We start from the raw sequence: 26,311 nt of genomic DNA on the forward strand, positions 1-26,311 counted from the left end.
AGAGTACCCACTACATCTGGGATAAGTGTCTTTGCTGGAGCTTGGAGACCCAGTCTTCAGGGGGTGATCTCTCCTTTGAGTCTGGATGTGCACAAGGAAACTGCCAAGGACAAGGTGGAGTCAGGCGGAAGGGGTCCGAGGGAATCAGGGGTATGAACAGTCCCCACAGCTCTGCCTGTATCCACCTCTGTGCTGAGGCCACCTGGACCATCTGGGTCAGTCCCGGTATGTGTCATCCCTATATGCATCCAGGCTTCTCTTTCAAGGGGGGAGACAGCCCTCAGGTGACCCCTGGGCCCAGGCAGCATCCTGCTATCCAGCTGGCCAATCAGATACCTGAGCCAACGGTGTGCCCCAAATTCTCAAAACCAGCCTGCCCAGTGTGCTTTTTCAAAGCCTCTCTCCCTGTGTTTCTCTAACATTTAATCTGCATCAACAAAAGTTCCAATAAAATCCAGTTTGGCCTGGGCTGCATTTCAGGTGTACAGGATAGAGACACCCTCGGACATTTTTAAGGCATTTCCGTCTCCAGGTCACCCTCTTCCCACGTTGTGTATCCAGTTTTGCAAGAACAAAAACAGTCTGCACAAACAGGCATGTCTGCAGATTTACTGGGCACGGCTTAGGGAGAAAGTGGAGATTCTTTGACAAAACTAGAGCAGGATCTCTGCTTCTCAGGGCCTTATGAAATGGACAGAAACTATCCTGTGTAAAACCGGAGGAGAGGCTAATCTGAGCTTCATGTTTTAGGTTCGGTAGATCCTGGAGGAGACACCCAGGCAGCTGCAAGGACTATATCCAAACACAATGTGATCTTGGGACAGATGATATTTATTTAGTTCTTGCTCTGGGTGGGGCTCTGTTTTAAGCACTACATGCTTAGTAACTCATGTAATCCTCACAACAACCCTTAGACCTAGTTAAGTTATTGCAAACACAAGGCAACTCTTTGCTGCTGAACAGAGATGAGCTTTCCAATTTCCAGCATGCCATTTAGAAGATGTCCCATTGAAGCCAATAGATCAACCTTATGCTCCACTGCGTGAGATGAGGAAACAAGACATCTCTCCCTGAAGGAATTTGGCTTCTCTGTAAGGAAATAAAGCCTCTCTATTTCACATGAAGAAGTGAGAGGACACAGAGCAGACAGCAAGTATATGACAGGTGAGTCATTCCTTTACACATCTATGCCCAGGGCAGACCTCACTAGTCAATCAGAAGCCTTCTTTCTTGATGAGCCCAGATTCAGCCTCAGGATCCTTCTCAACTTCATGTTCTCGAAGCCCCTATTAGTGAATTCTGTCATTGTTTTTGGACAGCTCTGAGAGGTGCATTTACAGGACAAAAGGTTTGTCTGGATCCTTTCTCACTATATCTGCTGGGAACTCTGTGAAAGATACAGGTAGGAGCCATCGCCTCCAAAATACAAGTTAGAAGACTGATGCCCAGAGAGGTCAAGTGGCTTTCCTAATGTTGCACAGTCACTTTGGGGCAGAGTCTAGTGGGCCTAGCTTGGGCCACATGCCCACTGCTTGGCTAGTTGAGCTGAGAGACTTAGTATACAGCCCATCAGACTGCAAATGTGGGAGTAGGAGGTATTCCCAAAGAGAAACCCATGCACTTTTATAGAAAGAAAGAAAGAAAGAAAGAAAGAAAGAAAGAAAGAAAGAAAGAAAGAAAGAAAGAAAGAAAGAAAGAAAGAAAGAAAGAAAGAAAGAAAGAAAGAAAGGGAAGGAGAGAAGGAAGAAGAAAGAAAGAAAACAGTTTAAATATTGAAGAGTCAAAAAAAAAAAAAAGTTCCCTCACACCCTGAGTCTGATTTCTACACTATCTGCCCCACAATATCTTTATAGTCCTGTACTTGAACTAGTCCCAAGTTCTAGATTAGGTTTCCACATTGGGCCTGTGTCTGGGCTTGGAGTTCCTGCACCTACCGTGTACCAGGGGGTCTTTCATGTCGCCTCCTTTGAAACTTATAAGAATCTTGGGATCCTTAGAAGAATCTTTTCCCCCACTTTCTAGGTGAGAAAACTGAGACTTAAAGACTTAAGTAGCACATTCAAGGTCACATAAGTGGATCAAGAGTCTTCGCAAATTCTTTCCAGAGATTCTACGATCTATTGATGGATTTGATGATTAATTCAGTCATCATTGGTTGAGCACCAGATATCCTTGACTGACTTTCTTTTGTGCCTTTGCACCCCCTAGGGAGCGGCTCCATCTCATCCCCATGGAAACCTGACCCATCCTTCCAGGCCCATCTCCCAGGGCACTTTTTTCAGAACAGAAATGAGTTTCCATTGTTATTACCCCGTGGGAGCTCTTCTGGCACTGGCTCCATCCACCAGTTATGAGATGCTTGGTTCACTGTTTCCTCGCCCACTGACCCCTAAGTTCCTGGAGGCTGGTGCTGTGTTCCCTTCATTAAGCACAGGGCCCCACAAGGTAGAGAGCTCAGTAGAGATGATTGATCCGAGCTATTGAGGTTGAACTATTTGAAGTTGCCTATACCTAACCATTTTTCTAACCTAAAAAAAACAAAAAAAAAGTCAATTTCACATAGCTCAACTGAAAGAAATGGCATCTGCCTTTTTGGATCAAGAAGCAATTCTGAAATTTATACACTGGGACTTTTTTTTTCATTTTTTTAAAAATTTTATTGAAGTAGAGTTGGTGTACTATACTTGTGGTAATTTCTGCTATACAACAAAGGGATTTAGCTATATGATTACACATATCCATTCTCTTTCTGATTCTTCCCCCATATTGATTATCACAGCATATTGGGTAAAGTTCCCTGCACTATAGAGCAGGTCCCCGTTAAGCTATACATTGGGATTTGTTGATCTCATATGTTCAAGATATTTCCTAATTGTAGCATCCTGTTATCAGGGAGGCTTCGGTTCTACTTTCACTTTTTCCCAGTAAACATCCTAAAATGTTAATGCCATAGGCAAAAAAGAACATCCCCAAGTCCCAGACAGTCCTTGCCAGTTTCCATACTATCGAATTTATGTCCTAATTTCATCCACATCCCACCCCACTCCCTCCCTCCTTCCCCCACCCCAGTTATTATTAAGCAACTCCCAGATATCAAGATATCAAATTATCTGAAAACAGTTCAGCATGCATTTCTAAAAGATAAGGAATCTTTTAAAAATAGGGATCCCAAATATATTTAAAGACAAATTGGGAGTTCCCGTCTTGGCTCAGTGGTTAACGAATCCCTCTAGGAATCATGAGGTTGCGGGTTTGATCCCTGGCCTTTCTCAGTGGGTTAAGGATCCAGCGTGGCCGTGGGCTGTGGTGTAGGTCACAGAAGGGGCTGGATCCCGCGTTGCTGTGGCTGTGGCGTAGGCAGATGGCTACAGCTCCAATTGGACCCCTAGCCTGGGAACCTCCATATGCCACGGGTGCGGCCCTAGAAAAGACCAAAAAATAAAAAATAAATTAATGACGATTTCTTTTTTTTTTTTTTTTATCTTTTTGCTATTTCTTTGGGCCGCTCCTGCAGCATATGGAGGTTCCCAGGCCAGGGGTCCAATCGGAGCTGTAGCCACCGGCCTGTGCCACAGCCACAGCAATGCGAGATCCGAGCTGCGTCTGCAACCTACACCACAGCTCATGGCAATGCCGGATCGTTAACCCACTAAGCAAGGGCAGGGATAGAACCCGGAACCTCATGGTTCCTAGTCGGATTCGTTAACCACTGCACCACGATGGGAACTCCTAATGACAATTTCTTAATGTCATCAATGATTCAGCGCGTGCGCAGACACACACACACGACATATAATTCAATAAATTATGCTCAAAGCATAGTTTGTTGGAAGCAGATCTAAATTAGGTCCACACATTGTGTTTGGTGGACAAGGCTCTTAAAAGTTTCTTTTAATCTTTACGTTTCCCCTGCTAGATATTGCTTTCATCCAATAGCTCTCTAAGAGTCGCCCTTGACTTAGGTGTAAACTGAGACCTTCGAGGTTAACGGTGGTGTTCAGTGCCCCAGATCAAGGCAGGGACGCAGGCCAGGGATGGAGCCCAGATGTTGGGAGGGAGCTTTCCCACCCCTCGCCAGAGGCCCCGCCCCGCCTAGGCCCCCCAGGGAGGCCCGTTCCACGGTCAGCATGGACTCGCTGCCCCCTACAGATCACCCCTTCCTGTTTATCCTTCCAGGAGGCCGTGAGCACTGCTGTGAAAAAGGTTCAATGGGTTTCCTGACACACAAAGCCCCTAAAAGGCAATATTTTGATGATTTAAGTATAAATGATCAGAAACATGTGGATTTCATTTCCTTTAGAATACACTTGGGTATGAAAATGAAGGGGAAACGTGCTTGGCAAAGTATGACCCGGGCTTCCTCAAACCCCTGAAGTGGTTTAAGATGTTTAGCGGATTGGAAGCGAGGTTCCCCTTTCTCCCCGCACTCACCCGCCAGGCTCGCACTCATCTGTGCCTTAAATGTGTGCAGAATCGGCTACTGCAGGGGCCCTGACCTTGTTAAGAAAGACGGGGGGAGAGGAGAAGCAAGAGGAAGAGGTGTCGGAGGCCGGATGGGGGAGTCGGGGAGATTCGAGGAACCCTGGCTCTGCCGTGCAGAGAAGCAGCAGCCTGGCCTGTCTTCTCAGAACCATCCCCCCGCCCCCCAACCCCGCTGCCTGCGCCAAGTTCTGCTGGCCCCTCCCCAGCTCCCACCCCCAGCCCCCTACGCCCCACCCCGGTCCTCAGGTCCTCAGGCTCAGGACCAGCCTCCCTCTGCCCACCCCCTCCTATCCCCTTGAGATAGAACCATTTGGAGTCACACTAGAGGCCAGGCACCCACGTGGGTGGATTTTTCCCGTCTTCCTTACTAGCGTTAAAGTGGGATTTAGTCCATGACAGCCATAGGTAAGCTTCAAAGATCCGTGTAATCCAGGGCCCCTCGGCCACCCAACTTTCTGGTGTTGGAAGAAGTGAGATCAAAAGAGGTTCTGATGAAAGGAGCTTGCACTGGAAAAAAGAAAGCAGGAAGGGGAAGAGACAGGGAAATAGGAGGGAAGAAAAGGGAAGGAGGGAGGAAGAGAGGGAGAGAGGAAAGGAAGAAGGGGAAATGTGTGGGGTTGCATGGGAAGGGTGGCCTCGGGACCCCCCTCCCCAAGTCAGGCTTGCTGGCTCTAAAACAACCACTCGGTCAGCAAGCATTTCCAGACCTTCGCCTGTAACTGGACATGCTACAACAAATACGAGAAGCCATTTGGGTAGCAAAATTTCACGAACCAGGATGACTTCCTTTCTCTCTGCTTTTTGTTTTAATCATCACAGCAGGAAAATCTCCAGAAGCCTTCTTGGTTGTCCTGATGAATGGACCCCAGATCTCCTTGTGTCCCGGGGTGCCCACCGGGGTTAGGGCTGTGTGGGGTCCCAGTACCACCACTTAGGGGGCCTCCCAGGTGTCCCCAGCCAGGTCAGCACAGATGTGGGCACACCCCATGTGTTAGTCCCTGTTCAGGGGGACCCCAAGAATAGGGCAGAGGACAGGAAAGTCAGGGCTCCCATTCCTAGGGACTCACACTGGACAAAATACTTTTCTTGGTGGAGCCTTGGGAATAGAACAGAAACATAATTTTCCCAGTCACATGCTAGCATTAGTTAAGGTAAGGGTTTGGGGTTCCCCTAAAACAGGTGCCAAGACAAGGCAAGGCTCTGCAAGGGGTCAGGTGGTGTGCATGGGAGGTGACGGCGAGATAGAGAAAGAAGGAAAGCCAAAAAGACCTTGTCAATGAAAGGGTCAGTGCTGTGGCCAACTGAGCCTCAGTCTCTTTGAATACCTTGAGAACACCCCTCAAGGTTGTTCCATCAAGAGGTAAGCAGCTGGGGTGTGAATCCACCAATTTTCACCATGAATCGGACCACAGAAGCTCCTGAGGTTGTACACACCCAGCTCCCTGGTGCCCCCTCCTCGAGCACGCTTCGTAGGCCCCTGGAACAGCCTCGGGTGGGAAGATCTGGGTTGAATGGAACCAACTTTAGGTGGCTTGCAGGATGCGCCTGAGAAGGTCTTGGCAGGGGCTCTATACCAGGCAGATACCTACACTTGCCCCGATGAACAGAGGGGCAGCTGGGGGTGGGAGGAGGAGGGCAGGTGCAAAGACCTGGGGCTCTACTTACCCAGCAAGAAGATGGGCCAGCATTCCTGCCTCAGGCCCAGCCCTGCCTGAACCGAGCACCGATGACACGGCCCCTGTTCAAGGGACCCGAAGCTCCCCAGACTCCAGCTCTTCCACCTGGAACCAGACACCAGGAACAGGAAAGCCCTTTTGCTCTGGACTTTGGGGTGGCCTGGATCAAGGTCACAGGAATCAGAAATAAACCTGGAGCACAATGACGGATGGACCTTCGAGGGCCACGTTTATGAAAGGAATCACTGGTGCATGTTTTGTTTTTGCAGAATGTTCACGACGAGTGGCATTACCATCTCGTATTTATCTCCTTTCAATTGCAATGAATAGTTTCAGTGACAAATATCAAATTTCTGTATTTACAGAAAACCGGCACATGTGTTGATAATGGCGCAATCCAGTATTTACTCTAAAGTGCTGACTTGTTTTTCTTGAATATAGAAAGTTGGTAATTATTACTATAACTATTCATTAAAATATGAAAGTAGCTAAATAATACATTGATAGGCCATTTATTTTGTGCTCCCAGAAAAAAAAAAAATAGCCAGCTTCTCTTTGGGAAGCTTGGCGTTTTAGATTTTGGACAATTCAGCCTCTGAATGATCCATCCGGAGAGAGCACACCCTTGGCACATGGCAGGTGATCAATAAAAATACTTTGACAAATGTTGAGTGGTTGACAAAGCTACTGAGAATTGGTTCTGTCCTTCAATCCTCTCGGCAGAGTTATTGCCACTCCATGAAGTTTCCACCATAGGTATGAGCACTGCATCGTGTCAGGTGACAAAATGAATCCCCGGTTGCACAGCAACCACTCGATCACGCCTTTAACTTGGCAAAGATCTTGAGTAGGATCATCTTACAAAGAAGTTTACAGGACTGAAGGTAAATAACGGCAGTGCGTCATAAAAAATCCTCCAAACTGATTGAACAGCAGTGGCTCCATATCTGGGCCAAGCAGCCAGGGAGAAGAGACGCACCCATAATGACCCTCCCTTCATTCATGGCTGCACCCGCGGCATATGGAAGTTCCCAGGTTAGGGGTCAAATCAGAGCTACAGCTGCTGGCCTATGCCACAACCACAGCAACTCGGGATCCCAGCCATGTCTTTGACCTACACCACAGCTCATGGCAAAGCGGGGTCCTTAACCCAATGATTGAGGCCTGGGATTGAACCCACATCCTCGTGGATCCTTGTCAGGTTCCTTATTGCTGAGCCATGACGGGAACTCCCCATTCTTGTATTCTGATGGAATCCACTGCAGGGTGGGTAAGAGGCAAAGATGGACGATATACAGCCTTGTCCTCCAGAGACCGAGGCATTAGAGACACGGAACCCTCACATTGGATGGGAATGGAATCTGAACCAATCCCTGCAAGTGAGCAAAGCAGGGAGGGCCTTTAAGACCTGGGGGCTCTGGCCCATGAATTGAGTCTCTCTTCTTCTCCCTTGTGACATGGATTTACTAAATGCAGCCACTGCCGGTGGATACAGGCGGAGACCAAAGTGATGGGAGTTAAGATGATTCTATCAGTTTCAAGAGTCCAGTTGTCAGTTATGAACCCATATTTACAGATGCTTCCTCTTGAATCTTGTAGACATGAATGCTCTATCCTGCAAGTTTTTGCATTAAACCCCACGTCTCCCACCTCTCTTACATTTTCAAAAATTAAATACATTTATATTTGAGCATATATACATGTGAACACACACATATAGTTTTTTGTGGAGCTTAATTAAGACCTGAACTAGCAACCACGTTTTCAAATGACCCAAAGGCTTCACCTTGGACTTGGTCTTTAGCATGAGCCTTTTGAATTTTTTTGGTTGTTTAAATCGCAGCTGCTTCCAATGACTTCTCAAGTTTTGCTTCCTGGTAGCTAACATTCCAAAGCACTCTAAAAACCAATTTTACACTTAATAAAGTTTAACTATTCAATATTTTTCATTTTAAAACTAAATAACAGACATTTAAAAGAATATTTCTTTTTTAATGACACTCATGCCACTATTTTATAAAGCCAAATGACATCCACCGTGCATTCCTATCTCCTTAACTGCCAAATACTCGATTAGTCAAGTTTGCTCATATTTACAAGATTTTGGGGCGGGGGGGAGATGTTTTACTGCTATCAGAAGATCTAACATCTGTTTCTCCAGGGATTCTCCATGTGTTCTGTAGTTTACAACAATTGAAACCACTGTTTTCGAAATGCATTTGGATGAAACACAATGTATGAAGACTGGATAGCACAGGAGCCCTGCACATACATCTGGGGCTCTTGCGCATGTAGTTTCTTGCAAGGTGAGACCTTCACTCTGGATTTAGGTGGGTGACATAGAATAATGGAGCCCAATGTAGCGTATGCACGTGTAAAATAACGTTGGTGAAGACACTCGAATGTGGGAAGGGTTTTCTGGGTGTCTCTGTTTCTGCAGGGAGCACCGCATAGGAACCTTTAGAGACCAGAGCAACGGGAGTTCCTCCAGTTCATCTCTCTGCCTCGAGGTAGAAGAGGGAGTCTTGCCTAGCTATTTATCTACCACACTGCCCAGTAGAACTTTCTGCCATGATGGAAACGGTCTATATCGGCACTGTCCCTTTGATAATGGGACAATGTTGTCCTAACCACACACAGCCATTGAGTCCTTGAATGAGTTCTCCAGCGAGATTGAAGAGCTGAGTTTTTCTTGCATTTAAGATGTTAAAATTTAAATTTAAATTCTAATATCCACTTATAGTTAGTGGCTACCATATTGGACCATGCATAGAGACATCAGCCACTCCAAATCTAGTCATTCTTTGATGTGTCAGGACTGAATCATCGGATTTCTCAGGAGAAACCCGTTGCAGAAAACACAGAGATAATGTGCTAAAGGAACTGAATTAGAAGTCTGCATTCAGAGCAGCTGCGAGGAAACTTTCTCCTTAACCCCAATCCCACGCTCTACACATCTATAAACTTAGCATCCATCAGCTGAATCTGAGAAATGCCCTCTAAGAAAAAGAAAACTCCTGGTAAGGGGTTAATAGGGGCTCATGGAAGGAGCAGTGGGAGTGTAATGTCTCTAAATTTTCTGTTCAAAACTTTTGTTCCTTTTTCTGTTAGGCTGTCACACACACACACATGCATGAATATAGTCATATATACACATATACACAAACATGCTTTATATATAATATGTATATACATACCTACACATATGCATACGTATAAACTCATTTATGTGTATATGCATACATATATACATATATACACATATACATACATACACATATACAGACATATATACACACACACATATATATGAGCAAAGTTCTTTATATATTCTGGATAGAAATCATTTGTTAATTATATGTGTTGCAAATACAGCATCCCACTTTGTGGCCTCTGAGTTGTGTCTGGTATGCTTAATTTTCTAATTTTGCTGTGGTAAGTTTCATCAGTCTTTTTTTCTTTGTCAGTAGTGTATTTCGAGTGTGTTTAAGAAAAGTTTTCCTGTACCAAAAGTCATGAACATATGCTCCCACATTATTTTCTATACGTTTTATTTAAACGTATAGAAAAATATAAAAATATTTTTACTTTTCATACGGAGCTCTGTAATGTGCCTAAAGTACCTACAGATTTTTGTGAGTGGTGTGATATAGGGATCTAATTGTAAAAATTAGATATAATTAGATCTAATTGTAAAAATATAAAAATATTTTTACTTTTCATACGGAGCTCTGTAATGTGCCTAAAGTACCTACAGATTTTTGTGAGTGGTGTGATATAGGGATCTAATTGTAATTTTTGCTTCCATATGAATACTATATTGTTCTAGAAGCATTTACTTAAAAATAAATGCTTTTCCCCATTTCTCTACAGTAATGCCCTTGTCTGTGGATTTTTCCATTCTATGGTGTTTGTCTTCTGCATATCAAAGACTTACTATGAAGCTAATGCGTTATTGGGCACAGGTCAGCAAATACATTGAGTCCTTTCACCATGTTCTTCTATTTCAAGAGGGTCTTGGCTATACTCAGCATTCTATTTTTCCATATAATTTCAAATCACCTTGTCAAATTCCATGAGATCAATCTGAGGAAGAACATGACATTTTAAACATATTGCGTTTTCAAAACCACAAACACTATTCCTATGGTTCAGCCCTTATTATTTTAAGTATGATTTAACAAACAGCATGCAAGATTTTGCTTGTTAATCTGGTGAGTTGCTGACCTTCATTCCATCAAATCCAGCAACTGCTGGGGTTTGGTTGTTTACATTTAGGGGCGGCATCACAGATTTAATTTCAGTTTCTCCACCTAACTTTATGTTTATTGCTTCTTGTACACTGTGGTGTCCTGTTTCCTTTTCCTTATTTTGCTGGTTTGATCATGTTGCTATTCATTCCCCTTTTGCCTTTGCTTGTTAAGAATTTCTACAGACTTTTCTTTTTTTAATGTGGTGGCCAGGGCTTAATCTCCAAAATACAGAAACAACTCATACAACTCAAGAACAACAACCAAACCACCCCCCCCAAAACCCAATCTAAAATCGGCAAACTTAGAGACATTTCTCCAAAGACGTAAAGATAGATGGCCAGTAGGCACATGAAAAGATTCTCAACATCACTAACAGTTAGAGAAATGCAGATCAAAACTACAATGAGGTACCACCCCACACCAGTCAGAGTGCTGATCATTAATAAGTCTACAAATATCAAATGCTAGAGAGGGAGTGGAGGAAAGGGAGCCCTCTTACATTGTTGGTGGGAATGTAAATTAGTAAAACCACTATGGAGAACAATATGGAGGTTCCTCATAAAACTAAATATAGAACTACCATGTGATCCAGCAATACCACTCATATCAGGACAAAACTATAACTCAAAAAGATACATTCACCCCTATGTTCATAGCAGTACTAGTCACAATAACCGAGACATGGAAACAACCTAAATGTCCATCAACAGATGAACAGATTAAGAAGATATGGCATATACACACAATGGAATACCATTCCATCATAAAAAGAACAAAATAATGCCATTTGCAGCAAATATGGATGCAACTAGAGATTACCATACTAAGTGAAGTCAGAAAGAGAAAGACAAATACCATATGATGGTATGATGTCACTTATACATGGAATCTAAAATATGGCACAAATGAACCTATCTGCAAAATAAAAGGACTCACAGACTTGGAGAACAGACATGGCTGTCAAGGGAGTGGAGGAAGGGAGTGGAATGGACTATGAGTTTGGAGTTAATAGATGCAAACCATCACATTTAGACTGGAGAGACAAATAGGTCTTATTGTATAGCACAGGGGACTATATCCAATCTCCTAAGACAGACCATGATGGAAAATAGTATTAAAAAAAAGAATGTAGGAGTTCCCATCCTGGCGCAGAGGAAACGAATCTGACTAGGAACCATGAGGTTGTGGGTTCAACCCCAGGTCTCACTCAGTGGGTTAAGGATCTTGCATTGCTGTGAGCTGTGGTGTAGGTTGCAGATGTGGCTCAGACCCCGATTTGCTGTGGCTGTGGTGTAGGCTGGCAGCTGTAGCTCTGATGGACCCTTAGCCTGGGAATCTCCATGTGCCTCAAGTATGGCCCTAAAAAAGCAAAAAAAAAAAAAAAAATCTAAGAAGTTCTACTGTACTTTTCTTGTACACTCATAGCTCTTTCCTTCCCCTGATCTTTGATTCAAATACACATTCCTCTACTATTTTTTGAAAGGCAGGTACCAATTATTTCCCCATCACAATGCACTATTTCTTCCCTTAAAAAGATCTGATTTTTCCCCGTATCAGAATTCTGTAATATGAGAACTGTAGAGTGATTTTACTTCCCTCAACTCTTCCCTCACTGCCTTCTTGCTTTTGGATATGACTTTTGATGTGTTTTTCATCCTTCTTTCCTACCTCTCACTCTCACTTAAAGATTTTCAAAATAGTTTAGTTGTTACGTTCCCTTTATTTTGTGCATTTACAAATATAATGAAACTTGCCATATATGTAAATGCATAATGTTGAATATTTGGTACTTCATATATTAGGTAGTTTTCACTGTTCACTGTGTTTTCCTCTTCTTTTTATCTTCTCTCATCTTTAGTTTTTATTAGAGTCATTTTATAAGTATTCGCCTCAGATAGGACACTTGGGTGATGTCCTTTTTAATTTTTTAGTACATTTCTTTCACACTGATAGATTGGTGATACTTCACTGGGGATAGAAATTTTAGGTCATAGACCTTTCGTTACTCATCTATACAAATAATTCCATGATCTTCCAGCTTCTAGTATTGCAGATGAAAAGTCTGGTGTCACTAAATTTTTCTTTCTACTTAGAAGCATGGATAATTTTTATTTTTCTGTAAAATTCAGGAATCTTACCAAAGGGGTCTGGATGTGTGTTTGTGTCCATATGTGTCTTCCCATTAGTTTAATCCAACTTGTTTAAGCACTTTATATCTGCAGACTTTTCTCAGTTCATGGAATTTATATATTTGTTCAAATTTAATGATTTCTCTTGCATCTCCTAGCTGGTTCTTTTCCCATAATTTCTATCATTCACATGTTAGAGCTCCAGGATTTATGCCTTAATCCTCTTATATTTTCCAACAAGTTTGTAATCTTTCTATATTTTTCCCTATTTTTTTCAGATATCTCTTGATTGTGGCAGCATTAATTTTATATTAACAGTGATAAATCTCTCATTTAATTTATTTACTATTTTTCCACTTTAAAAATAATATTTAAATGCCCCCAAAGTATTTTATTAGGAAATTTTTATTTTCTTAAATCTCACACTTTTTTTTGTCTTTTTTTTTTTTTTTTTTTTTTTTGTCTTTTGAGGGCTGTACTCATAGCATATGGAGGTTCCCAGGCTACGGGTCAAATCAGAGTTGTAGCCACTGGCTTGCACCAGAGCCACAGCAACTCAGCATCCAATCCATGTCTGCAACCTACACCACAGCTCAGGGCAACGCTGGATCCTTAACCCACTGAGTGAGGCCAGGGCTCGAACCCACAACCTCATGGTTCCTAGTCAGATTCGTTTCCACTGAGCCATGATGACAGGAAATCCTGATACTTATTTTTTTATACACATATTCACCAGCTTCCTCCATTACAGTCTCTTTTACTAATTTGCATACTAATCATTCTGTCTGATCCTTCTAATTAAGGATTCTGGGCTCTTTTATTTTATTTTTAATTAATTAATTGTTTTTTAGGGCCACACCCTAAAAGCACATTGAGGTTCCTAGGCTAGGGGTTGAATTGAAGCTACAGCTGCAGGCCTACACCACAGGTGCAGCAACTCAGGATCTGAGCCACATCAGTGACCTACACCAGAGCTCACGGCAACACCAGATTCCCAACCCACTAAGCAAGACCTGGGAAGAACCCACACCCTCATGGATACTAGTCAGATTCGTTTCCATTGTACAACAATGGGAGCTCCCTGGGCTCTTTGAAATAGAATTTTTTTTCTGGATTCATAAAGTGGAGTTACCTATGTTGGAGTTTTCTAAATAGCAGGGATCATGAATATAGTAAAAGATGTGGTAATTCCTGGCCCCAAGAGCCTGGAAAGTAAAAGCAGGTGTCATTTGCCACAAAGGCACCTGGAGAAATCTACAAGGGTAGATTGATGCCCTGAAATACTTCCAGCATAAAATACCATCCATCTTACTTCTGGATCTTCAGGAATGCCCATGGCATCTCTCCCCAGGGCCCAGTACACTCCTGTCATCCTCCTGAGCTTCACCCCTGCTGTTGAGTCACATATTCACCACTTCTGCTTCCTGCCAGGGCCATCAGTTTCCCAAGACTAATGCCACCAAGCCAACTCCTGTAGGTTCCAGCAGCTCTGTGATTAGGAGACAACTTGGAGGGGCAGCAAAAGGGAACCGGGTTCACCAGAATCCCTTTCACGCCATTGTCCAGAGTAATCCAAACAATCCGATAATTTGCAGGTAAGCGTTCAGGAACAAAGTCCACAGACTGTAGGAAAAGAATTCTGGGAGTTCCCGTCATGGCGCAGTGGATAACGAATCCGACTAGGAACCATGAGGCTGCAGGTTCGATCCCTGCCCTTGTTCAGTGGGTTAGGGATCCAGCGTTGCCGTGCGCTATGGTGTAGGTTGCAGATACGGCTTGGATTCCTCCTTGCTGTGGCTCTGGCGTAGGCCGGTGGCTGTAGCTCCAATTAGACCCCTAGCCTGGGAACCTCCATATGCCCCAGGAGCGGCCCTAGAAAAGGCAAAAAAAAAAAAGAATTCTGAACCTGAAAATTTATATCCAGCCAATCAACATCACATTGGGATGGAATCATTATAATATCATCTGACACACTTGAAAACAAATGTTTATAACAATTTTTTTCATAATTGCCAAAAATTGGAAACATCAAATATTATTCAACTTGTAAATGGATAAACAACTATCCGTTCAGTGGTGTACTATTCAGCAATAAAAAGGAATAAACTATTAGTTCATGCAAAAACTTGGAGAGCTTTCAAAGGCATTATACTGAGTAAAAGAAGGTAGTCTCAAAGTTATTAATATATGACTCCATTTAAATGACATTCTCAAGGAGTTCCCTGGAGGGTAAAGGATCCGACATTGTCACTGATGGGGCTTGGGTTGCTGCTGTGGCACAGGTTTGATTTCTGACCCAGGAACTTCTCTATGCCCTGGATGTAGCCAAAAAGGTAAATAAATAAACGACATTCTCTAAAAGTCAAAACTGTAGAAATGGAGAAGAGATTCATGTTAACCAGGAATTAGGACTCAACAGATGGATTCGAATTGCAAAGTGATGAAAACGAGGGATGTTTTTGTGTGATGGAACTCTTCCGTATACATTTTTTGGTAGTGGTTATATGAATCTATACATGTGTTAATTTTTTAGAAATGTCCACACAAAGTCAGCTTTACTTGAAATTAATCTCAAAAAGAAAAGAAAAGGAGAAAAAAGAGAAAGAAAAGAAATGACAGGCATAGTGGAACCAATCTGAAACTATGCCTTTGACTAGTAAGAATTCTGGAAATGTAGAACTTAGACAATAGAGGAAATGAAATTATATTAAAAAGATAATAACAAATTTCCCAGGCCAGAACCTTCAGTTTGAAGTAATCTATAAAAAATGAAAATATACCCACATTTGGATACACCGTATTGGTATGTCCAGAGAAATGAGACATCCTCTAAAATGGAGCAAGCATTAGACTGGTATCACATGTCCAACCCTCTCAGCTAGATACCAGACAAAACAATGGAGCAAACCTTTCAAAATTCTGGGTGTGGCTTGGGAGTTGACTTTCAGTTGGAAGCACATAGCCAGGCAGACTATGAGTCAAGTGAGAAGCAAGAATAAGGATATTTTGAGACTGCGCAGATGTGGAAACTTACCTCAAGGACACTTTTTTCTTTGGAAATGATTTGATTGCTCCATGAAAATAGAGGAAAACATGAACCAAGAAAGAGAAAGATAAGAGATCCAGAAAACAGTGGATCCAAACTGAGAAATAATGATGTCCTATTTCAGAATCCCTGCATGCACCAAGCCTGGAGAGCAACTAGTCCCAACCAGAATAGGAGGAAGGCTCAAGAATGAAGGAACAATTAGAGGATTGTGTAGAATGATTGAGACATTGGGAAAAACTATGGGGCATGATACGGACGATTGATTATGTTAGTTTTTTTGAGAATGAATTTAAATTGACTCTAGGCCTATTCTTCTTTGGGTGGCTTTGTGGTCATGATGTTGGTCTCCTGGTGAAGAAATGAACCCTGGTAATTTATTTTGTTCTGCTGTCAGCAACATTCATATAATTATAATAAAATGAACATCATTTATTAGCCTCTGACTTGCAGAATGACTCCATAGATGAAAAACAGAAAATCTGGCTTTTATTGCACTGCAAATCTTTGTCAAATAAATCTTTGTCAAATAAAAGTTCATTTGCAACTTTTACTTTTGGTTGGGAGGTGGAAATATTATCTTCATTTTACAAAGTTAAAATTCAAAGATTTAATTCAAATATTTAAATTGATTGAACAAGAAATAGAGACAGGCAGTCTCCAAGGCAGTAGAAATTAAAAAGAATAAACACTGAAACCTAATCAAACTTATAAGCTTTTGTACAGCAAAGGACACTATAAATAAAATAAGAAAAACAACCTACAGAATGGGAGAAAATATTCACAAATGATACAACTGATAAATGCTTAATTCCCAAAATATACAAACAGCTCATATAACTCAACAAAAAAAATCCCAATTGAAAAATGGGCAGAATACCTAAATAGACATTTCTCCAAAGAAGAAATTCAGATGGCCAATAGGCATTTAAAAAGATGTTCAGCATGACTAATTATTAGAGAAATGCAAATTAAACCTACAATGAGGTCAATTCTGACTTCACAGCAGTCAGAATGGCCATCATGAAAAAGTCTACAAATAACAAATACTGAAGAGGGTATGGAGAAGAGGGGCCCCTCCTACACTGTTGGTGGGAATGTAAGTTGGTGCAGCCACTATGGAGAGCAGTATGGAGATACCTCAAAAAATAAAAATATTTTACCACATGATCCAGCAATCCCTGGCCATATATCCAGACAAAACTATAATTCAAAAAGATGCACACACCCCACTGTTTAAGCAGCGCTATTCATAATAGCCAAAATATAGAAAAAACTTAAATGCCCATTGACAGATGAATGGATAAAGAAGATGGGGTACATACATACAATAGAATGCAGCTCAGCCATTAAAAAATAATAATAATAATGCTATTTGCAGCAACATGGATGGAACTAGAGGTTTTTGTACTAAGCAAAGTAAGTCAAAAAGAGAAAGACAAATACCATATGATATCACTTATATGTGGGATCTAAACTATGACACAGATGAACCTATCTATGAAAGAGAAAGGACTCACAGAGAGAACAGACTTGTGGTTGCAAAAGGGGAGGAGGAGGGGTGGGAGGATGGAGTGGGAGGCTGGAGTGAGCAGATGCAAACTACTATACATAGACTGGATAGACATCAAGGTCCAATTGTAGCTCAGGGAACTACATTCAATATCCTGTGATAAATCCTAACGGAAAAGAATATAAAAAAGAATATATACACACACACACACACATATATATATATACCTACACACAACTGAATCACTTTGATGCACAGCAGAAATTAACACAACATTGAAAATCAATGATGTTTCCATTAAAACAATAGAAACAGGGAGGACGGTATAGTGGTTAAGAGCAGGGGCTCCTTGGGTTTGAATCCCATCTCTGCCACTTATTAGCTGTGCGACCTTGGAGAGATGGAGTAATCTTTCTATGCTTCAGTTGCCCCATCTATAAAATGGGGGTGTTCGCAGTAACCACCTTAAATGAATGCATTTATCTACAACACTTAGAATAGAGCATGGCATGTAGCAAGGGTTATGTGCATGTTTGCCACAAACTCAAAGATGAGCAACAGAGAAATGAATGAAAATGAAAAAAGGACGTTGAGAAGACAAGGATAGAAACGTGATATAACTGAACAAAAACTTTATTCAAAGCAAGAGGTTAGTAGACACAATCTATAGCCAATACATCAAAAATGATGCACTAGGAGTCCCCATCAAGGCTCAGTGGTTAACGAACCCAACTAGTGTCCATGAGGCTGCAGGTTCGATCCCTGGCCTTGATCAGTGGGTTAAGGATCCGGCGTGGCTGTGAGCTGTGATGTAAGTTGCAGAGGTGGCTCAGATCCCACATTGGTATGGTTGTTGTGGAGTAGGCCAGCAGCTCCAGCTCCAGCTCCAGCTCCAATTTTACCCCTAGCTTGGGAACTTCCATATGCTGTGGGTGTGATTCCCCCCCGCAAAAAAAAATGATGCACTAAAGTTCTAGAAATAGCACTAAGAAGATTCAAAGAGGTTAAAGGATTAACTTCTGGAAAGTTGGGCTGGGATGGGGAACTGTAGGAGCTGCACTTCTTGCTTCCAAGAGTAAGCACTTCAGAACCATTTGATTCTCCAGCCAGGTCCATGTATGACTGTGATAATTTTATTTCATTAAAACATATATATAGACAAATAAGGTCAAGGTCTACCTTCCCTTTTGTGATGAAATTGAACAAGGAAAATTTAATCTATCTAATAAAATGCAAGAAAGAAACACAAACAAAATAAAGCATAGTGAATGGAAAGCACAAAATAAGCTGACAGGAATTAATCGAAGTATTTAAATAACAGCAATTGACTCCATGAGTTAGGAAACCCACTCAGATCTCCTATGATAAATAAGGAACATAGTGATAGTGGCTGATCGCCCCGTCTATGGCCTTTTCAAAGCCATCACTACTTTCTCTAAGGCCAGGCTTGTCCTGGGCAGTTCCTGGGGGTACTTATGCAGACCACTGCTTCAGGACCTAGGAGGGACTCCTGGAACAGGCAGCCTTGGATGTGGGTCTCACACTGGTCAGGCTGGAACTTTCTTGGAATCAGAGGCTCTTCCTCCCCAATCCTTATTCTTTCTCCTCTGCTTCCACCTGAATCAGATCTGTTTTGCTATAGAAAGTTTCTCCCAGAGTTCCCATCATGGCTTAGTGGTTAATGAACCCATCTAGTATCTATGAGGACGTGAGTTCAATCCCTGCCCTTGCTCAGTGGGTTAAGGATCCAGCATTGCCATGAGCTGCAGTGTGGATGGATCACAGACGAGGCTCAGATCTGGCGTTGCTGTGGCTGTGGTGTAGGCTGGCAGCTATAGCTCCGATTGGACCCCTAGCCTGGGAACCTCCATATGCCATGTGCTCAACCCTAAAAGCCAAAAAAGAAAAAAGAAATACCAATTATGTCAACCAAAATGTGTAAGGATATAGAGAGTGCGATTAACACAAAAAACATACCTTAGTCATGCATGCAAACACACTGTTTCATGCCCCCAAACTTTTTAACACCCATGGAACGTTTACAGAATCGTGTTATGTATCAAATCAAAAATTTGAATGTAAGCTACAAAAAGCCTAAACTAAAGCCATTGTTCTCTGGCCATAATGAAATTGTATAAGAAATTTATATCAAAAGAAGGCAAATATGGGGGGCAGCGGTTAGGGGTGAGGAAAAGCAGTGATCCACTTGAAAAGAGTTATTTAAATAAGGTTTTAATATTTAATATGTATTTAACGTTTCAAATATGGTAAAGTTTTGTGGACGTATAGTTGATTTACAAGGTTGTGATAAAGCCTGTTTTACGACAAAGTGATTCACTTACCCGTGTACACACATCCACTCTCTTTCAGATTCTTTTCCCACATAGATGATCACAGAACGTTGGGTAGAGTTCCCTGCACCATACAGCAGGTCCCCATTGGCCCATCATTCCATGTACCAATGTGCATATGCACCCAAACCCCAGTCCCTCCCTCCCTACTCCCAGCCTGTACCCTTTGGTAACCGTAATTTTCTTTTCAAAGTTGAGGAGTCTGTTTCTATTCGGCAAATAAGTTCATTGGTATCGTTTCTTTTAGATTCCACATATAAGTGATATCATGTGATGCTTGTCTTTCACTGTCTGGCTAACTCCACTTAGGATGATAATCTCTAGGAGATTTAAAGAAAAAGTCCCAACTCATGAACAAGTTATACATGAATATCAGTAAATACTCAACACTTCAGAATTGGAAGAATGTGACCAAAGCAGAACTCGAAAAAAAATTGTAGCGTAAGTATATTTTAAAAAGACAAAATAGGGGCGTTCCCATTGTGGCTCAGTAGAAACGAATCTGACTAGCATCCGTGAGGATATGGGTTTGATCCCTGGCCTTGCTCATCGGGTTAAGGATTCAGCATTGCTGTGAGCTGTGGTGTAGGTTGCAGATGCAGCTTGGATCCCTCGTTGCTGTGGCTGTGGTGCAAGCCGGCAGCTGTAGCTCGGATTCAACCCCTAGCCTGGGAACTTCCGTTTGCCACAGGTGTGGCCCTAAAAAGACAAAAATAAAATAAAATAAAATAAAATAAAATAAAATAAAATAAAATAAAATAAAATAAAATAAAATAAAATAAAAGATAAATAACAAGACAAAAATAAAAACAAAACATAAAAAAAAACAAAAACAAAAACCCAGCGTTCCCACTGTGGCTCAGCGGAAATGACTCTGACTAGTAGCATGATGCAGGTTCAATCCCTGGCCTCCCTCAGTGGGTTAAGAATCTGGTGTTGCCATGAGCTGTGGTGTAGGTCGAAGACACAGCTTGGATCTGGCGATGCTGGTGCCTATAGCTCCGATTGGACTCCTAGCCTGGGAATCTCCATGTGCCTCAGGTGTGCCCTAAAAAGCAACAAACAAGCAAACAAAAACAAAACAAAAAAATCTCCTTAAAACAAAAGTTAGGTGTAAAAAACAGAAAAATAAATTCTCAGAAAGTTAAAAAAAAAAAAGAGGAGATAATACAGAATAAGTAATGAAGTAGAACAGCAATATAAAAAAGACACCTTATTAGTAAATCCCAAACCTGATTCTTTCTATGGCAGCAAGACAACCCTCAGAACTGCATGCAGCCTGGTTCTCCACATGCCTCTGGAGTGGTTTACCTGCAGGAACCTGTGTCACCTTCTCCACTATGAACGTGGAAGCCCCGTGGTGCAGAGCGTTATGTGGCAACAATTCTATATGTTTTTATCGTATCGTATCAGTTCCCTTTTTATATAGTGATGATTCATCCATTCATGTATTCATTCAACAAATGTCTAACATGCACTTTGGAGAACCAGAGACCTGAGTTAAAGAATTGTTCAATACGGTGTTTTGGGATTGTGTTTGAAAAATATTGATCACAGCAGTCTTGTTACTATTTAAATTTCTATTGAAACTGGCATGCTTATGTATTTACATATATTTTCCAGTTGATTTTTATTGATGTATAATTCACATTCGATAAAAGTCACCATTTTTAAGTATACTGTTCATCGTAACACATCACACACACACTTGGGTTATCACCGCACACTCGAGATTCAAAACATTTTTGTTCAACCCCCCCCCCCCCCAATTTTTCCTGCCTTTTGCGGTCAATTTCCACATCTTCTAACCTAGTTGCTGGTAGCCACTCATCAGTTTTCTATATCTATAGATTTGTTTATACAAAATATTATATAAATAGAATTATATGGTATGCAATCTTTTGAGTCTGGCTTCTTTCACTTAGCATAATGCTTTTGAAACATGAGCATTATGTTGCATTTATCAGTACTTCATCCCTTTTCTTTACTGAGTAGCATTCCACAGTGTAGATAAAACACAATTTGTTTATTAATTCACTGGTGGGTAGACGTTTGTTTTGGTTGTTTCCAGTTTGGGGCTATTCTGAATAAAGTGCTATAATAATATATATGCTTGTTGGACTTTGTGTGGACATATGTTTTTATGTCCCTTGTAAAAATACATAGAAGAGGAAAGGTAGGTTTGGAAAGCAGGTATATGTGTAATGTAATAACAACTGATAATTTTTTTCTGATGTGGGTATAACTTTCTGCATTCCTATTGGCAATACATAATGGTTACAGTTTTTCCACAATTTGGCACCACGTAGTATTTTCAGACCTTTTAATTTTAGCCATATTAATGGGTGTGCAGTAGTATTTCTTTGTGATTTTAAATTGCATTTCCCTAATGACAAATGAGGTTAATGACTTTTCATGGACTTCCTTGCCATTGGTATATCTTCTTTAGTAAAACATCTTTTCAAACATTCGTCCTTTAAAAAAATAACATACATACATAGCTTATATACATAGGTATATATAGACATAGCTGTATATACATATATGTGTATTTTTAAAAGGTCAAAAGCTCTATATATTTGCTTTTCTTATTATTCAGCAGTTAGAATTCTTTTTGTATTCAGGGTACAAAGTTATGTTTTTATTTTTTGTATGATTTTTGTTTTTTTATTATAGTTGATTTACAATGTTCTGTCAATTTCTACTGTACAGCAAAGTGACCCAGTCACACATATATACTGTTTTCCTCACATTATCCTCCACCATGCATCATCATAAGTGACTAGATATAATTCACTGTGCTATACAACAGGATCTCATTGCTTATCCACTCCAATGGAAATAATTTGGATCTATAAATCCCAAACTCCTAGTCCATCCCACTCCCTCCCCCTCCCCCTTGGCAATCACAAGTCTGTTCTCCAAGTCTATGAGTTTCTTTTCTGTGGAAAGGTTCATTTGTGCCATATATATTAGATTCCAGATATAAGTGATATCATATGGTATTTGTCTCTCTCTTTCTGACTCACTTCTCTTAGTCTGAGAGTCTCTAGTTATCCATGTTGCTGGCATTATCTTGTTCTTTTTTGTGGCTGAGTAGTATTCCATTGTGTATATATGCCACATCTTCTTAATCCATTCGCCCCTGTCAGTGGACATTTGGGTAGTTTTCATGTCTTGGCTATTGTGAATAGTGCTCCATCGAACATAGGGGTACATGTATCTTTTCTGATGAAACTTTTGTATGTCAAGATTGGGATTGCTGGGTCATATGGGAGTTCTAGATTTAGTTTTTTGAGGTACCTCCATACTGTTTTCCATAGTGGTTGTACATTCCCACCAACAGTGAAGGAGACTACACTTTTCTCTACAACCTTTCCATCATTTGTTATTTGCTAACTTAATTTAGATGGACATTCTGTCTGATATGAAGTGGTACCTCATAGTAGTTTTGATTTGCATTTCTCTAATAATTACTGATGTGGAGCATTTTTTCATGTGCTTGTTGGCCATCTGTATATCTTCTTTGGAGAAATGTCTATTCAGGTCTTTTGCCCATTTCTCAATTGGGTTGTTGGGTTTTTCCGGCTGTTGAGGTGTATAAATCATTTGTATATTTTAGAGATTAAGGCCTTGTCAGTTGCATCATTTGAAACTGTTTTCTCCCATTCCATAGGTTGTCTTTTCAAAGTTAAGTTTTTTAAAATATTTTCTCCTGATGGTGTGTGGCTTGCTCTTTCACATTCTTTCCCACAACCTACAAGCCCTTGATCCTGTTTAATTTTTATGGTCCCTAAAATTATGGTTTAATTAAAGATGAACTTGAAGAAAAGAGATATATTATGTATACAGCTAATAGTTATAATTTGCCAGTTTTTACCTCATGTAACCAAATTTTATTAAACTCCCACATTTCATATTATTGGTCAAGATTCTTAATTTTTGTGAGAAGCTCTTCAGTAGTCCAGTTTTAGCCTGGACTACTGAATCATAGTCTCAGCAGGAATTTGTCTTTTTCACTCACCACCTCTTCCCCCCTCCCCCTGCCACATTCTTAACTATATCTTTTGAAGGGCAAAATATTATTAATTTTGATTAAATCCAATTTAACCTCTTCTGTTTTATATTTTATGCTTTTTGTATCCTATATAGTAAATCTTTACCTAACTTGAAGTCACAGAGTTTTTCTCTTATATTTGTCTTTGTTTTTATTTTGACCTCTTATGTTTAAGTCTCTGACCTATTTTGAGTGTGTGGTATGAGAGAAGAGTTGAGTTTTTTTGTTTGTTGGTTGTTTTTTCCATGTAGATATCCAATTGTTCTAGTAATTTTGGTGAAAGGCTATCATTCTGGAAAACACTTTTCTTCTCCCTATTGAATTACCTTAGTGTCTTTGTCAAAAATCAATTTACCATACATGTGTAAGTCTATTTTTTGCCTCTCCATTCTCTACTTTGATGTTAGGTTGCTATGTGCATACACATTTAGAATTCTTATGTCTTCTTGGTGAATTTACTCCTTTATCATTTTATAATACTTTATCACTGATAATATTCTTTGTTTTGAAGTCTGCTTTGTTGATATTAATATAACTGCTCTACTTTTTAGATTAATGTAGACATATTGAATCTTTTTTTTTTCATCCATTTATTTTTTAACCTATCTGTAATCTTTATATTTAAAGTGGCTTTCTTGTAAACATCATATATCTGGATTTTGCTTTTTATCTAATCTGACAATCTTTTCTGCAATCTTTTAAATGGGGAAATTAGATCAATTATATTTAATACAATTACAGACATTGTTAGATTTAAATGTATCATTTTGCCAGCTGCGCTCTTTTTGTTTCATTTGCTTTTTCATCCTTTTTACTGCATTATGGATACTTTTGGGTTGAGTACTTTTATTATGCCAGTTTATCTCCACTATTGGCTTATTACACATCTTCTAAAATTTTTAGTGGTTTCCCTGTGGTTTTAATATAAATCTTTATCACATTCAAATTATTTTATTCTTAGAGTTCCCATTGTGGCTCAGCCATAATGAAACCAAGCAGTATCCATGAAGATGTGGTTTTGCTCCCTGGCCTTGCTCAGTGTGTTAAGGATCCAGCATTGCTGTGACCTGTGCGGTATGCTAGCAGCTGCAACTCTGATTAGACCCCTAGTCTAGGAACTTCTGTATGCTGTGGGTGTCGCCCTAAAAGGACCAAAAAAAAAAAAAAACCATGCTTTTATTCTGCTTCATGTATAAAGTAAGAAACTTACACTAGTACCATCTCAATTCCTCCCTCCCTTCTTTTGTGCTCTCTGCCTGAAGAGTTGTAGTATTTCTTGTAGCTCTAGTTGGTTAATGGTGAATGGTCTCAGGGTTTTTTGGTTTTTGTTTTCTTTTTTTTTTTTTCCTGAAAAGGCTTTATCTCATTCACCCTCATTTTGGTAAGTTATCCTAGCTGGATATAGAATTGTGGGTTAATAGCATTTTAAAGACGCCATTGCATTGACTTCTGGTTTCCATAGTTATTGATCAGAGAGCTGCTTTAGCAGACTTCTCTCTGTTTTTCTATGAAATGAGTCCTTTTTCTTGCTGCTGTCACAATTTTATCTTTTTCATTGGTCTTCTGCAGTTTCACAATGATACACCAAGGACTTTTTTATTCTTGCTTTTGGAATTTATCTTGATTTGGGTTCTCTGAGCTTCTTGGATCTTTGGTTGGGTGTTTTTAAGAATCTTAACTATTCTCTCTATAAATACTTTTAATATTTTTATGCCCCATTCTCTCTTCTCTTTCTGGGTTTCCATTTAGATATAGATATAGACATAGATATAGATGTAGATATAGGTGTGTGCGTGTGTGTGTGTTTAACAGTTGATTTATCCCACATCTCCTGGATGCTTTGTCCCATTTTATTTTTCATGCTTTTTTCTTTTTGTGTTTCAATTTTGGTAATTCTATTCAAGTATCTTCAAGTTCACTGATTCTTTCCCCAGGCATTTTGTGTCTACTGATGAATTCATTGAAAGAATTCTTCATCTCTGATACCATATGTTTTTTAAGGCATGTTTAACATATCCATTAGACTTTTTTTCTTATAATTTCTTTATCTTTGCTGAATTTTCCCATCTGATCATTCATGGAGTTCACTTTTTTCTACTACATCTTTTACGCACTATTCACAGTTTTATTTCATCAGTTGTCTGATGATTTCATTATTTGGATCCTTTATGACTCTGGCTGCAAATTGTGTTTTTGTTTTAGGTTGTTATTTTATTCAGAGGGCAGGGAACAGATTGTGTTGCTTTCTTACACGTCTTGTCATTTTTCATTAAATGCTGACATGTGCGTGGGCCAGTAGATACTGAGCTGGGTTTAAATTTTATTGACACCATGGTTTACCTTCAGTGTACCACAGGTTTCAACTTCCATTAGCAATGGGCTATCATTGTTTGTACTTGGGTGAAAGCTGAGAAACCAAAAGGTATTTCTCAGAATCACTGCTCCATTTTCAGATTTTTAACTATCTCTGCTCACTTGTGCCAACACCATGCATGTTTTTACCTCTTTCCAGTGGCAGATTACTGTTGCTTGGTTTTGGTACTTGCTAAGCAAGTTCTGAGTGTCTTCAGGTTTCTCTCTTGTCCTGTTCCTGTCTTTGTCTTAGGAAGGACCTTTATAACTGAGCCTCAAGGATATTTAGCAAAGACGATAACGCAAATGGTAAACAATCTCATGTAAATACACTTGAACTTATTAGTCATTAGCTTTATTGATATATGATTCTATGTATACATAAAACACATATATAAAGTTATACATAAATTTATTTATAAATAATTTAATTTATAGATAATATTATTTAA

Source organism: Phacochoerus africanus, chromosome 8 (assembly GCF_016906955.1).
Source record: "Phacochoerus africanus isolate WHEZ1 chromosome 8, ROS_Pafr_v1, whole genome shotgun sequence".
NCBI classification, from domain to species: domain Eukaryota; kingdom Metazoa; phylum Chordata; class Mammalia; order Artiodactyla; family Suidae; genus Phacochoerus; species Phacochoerus africanus.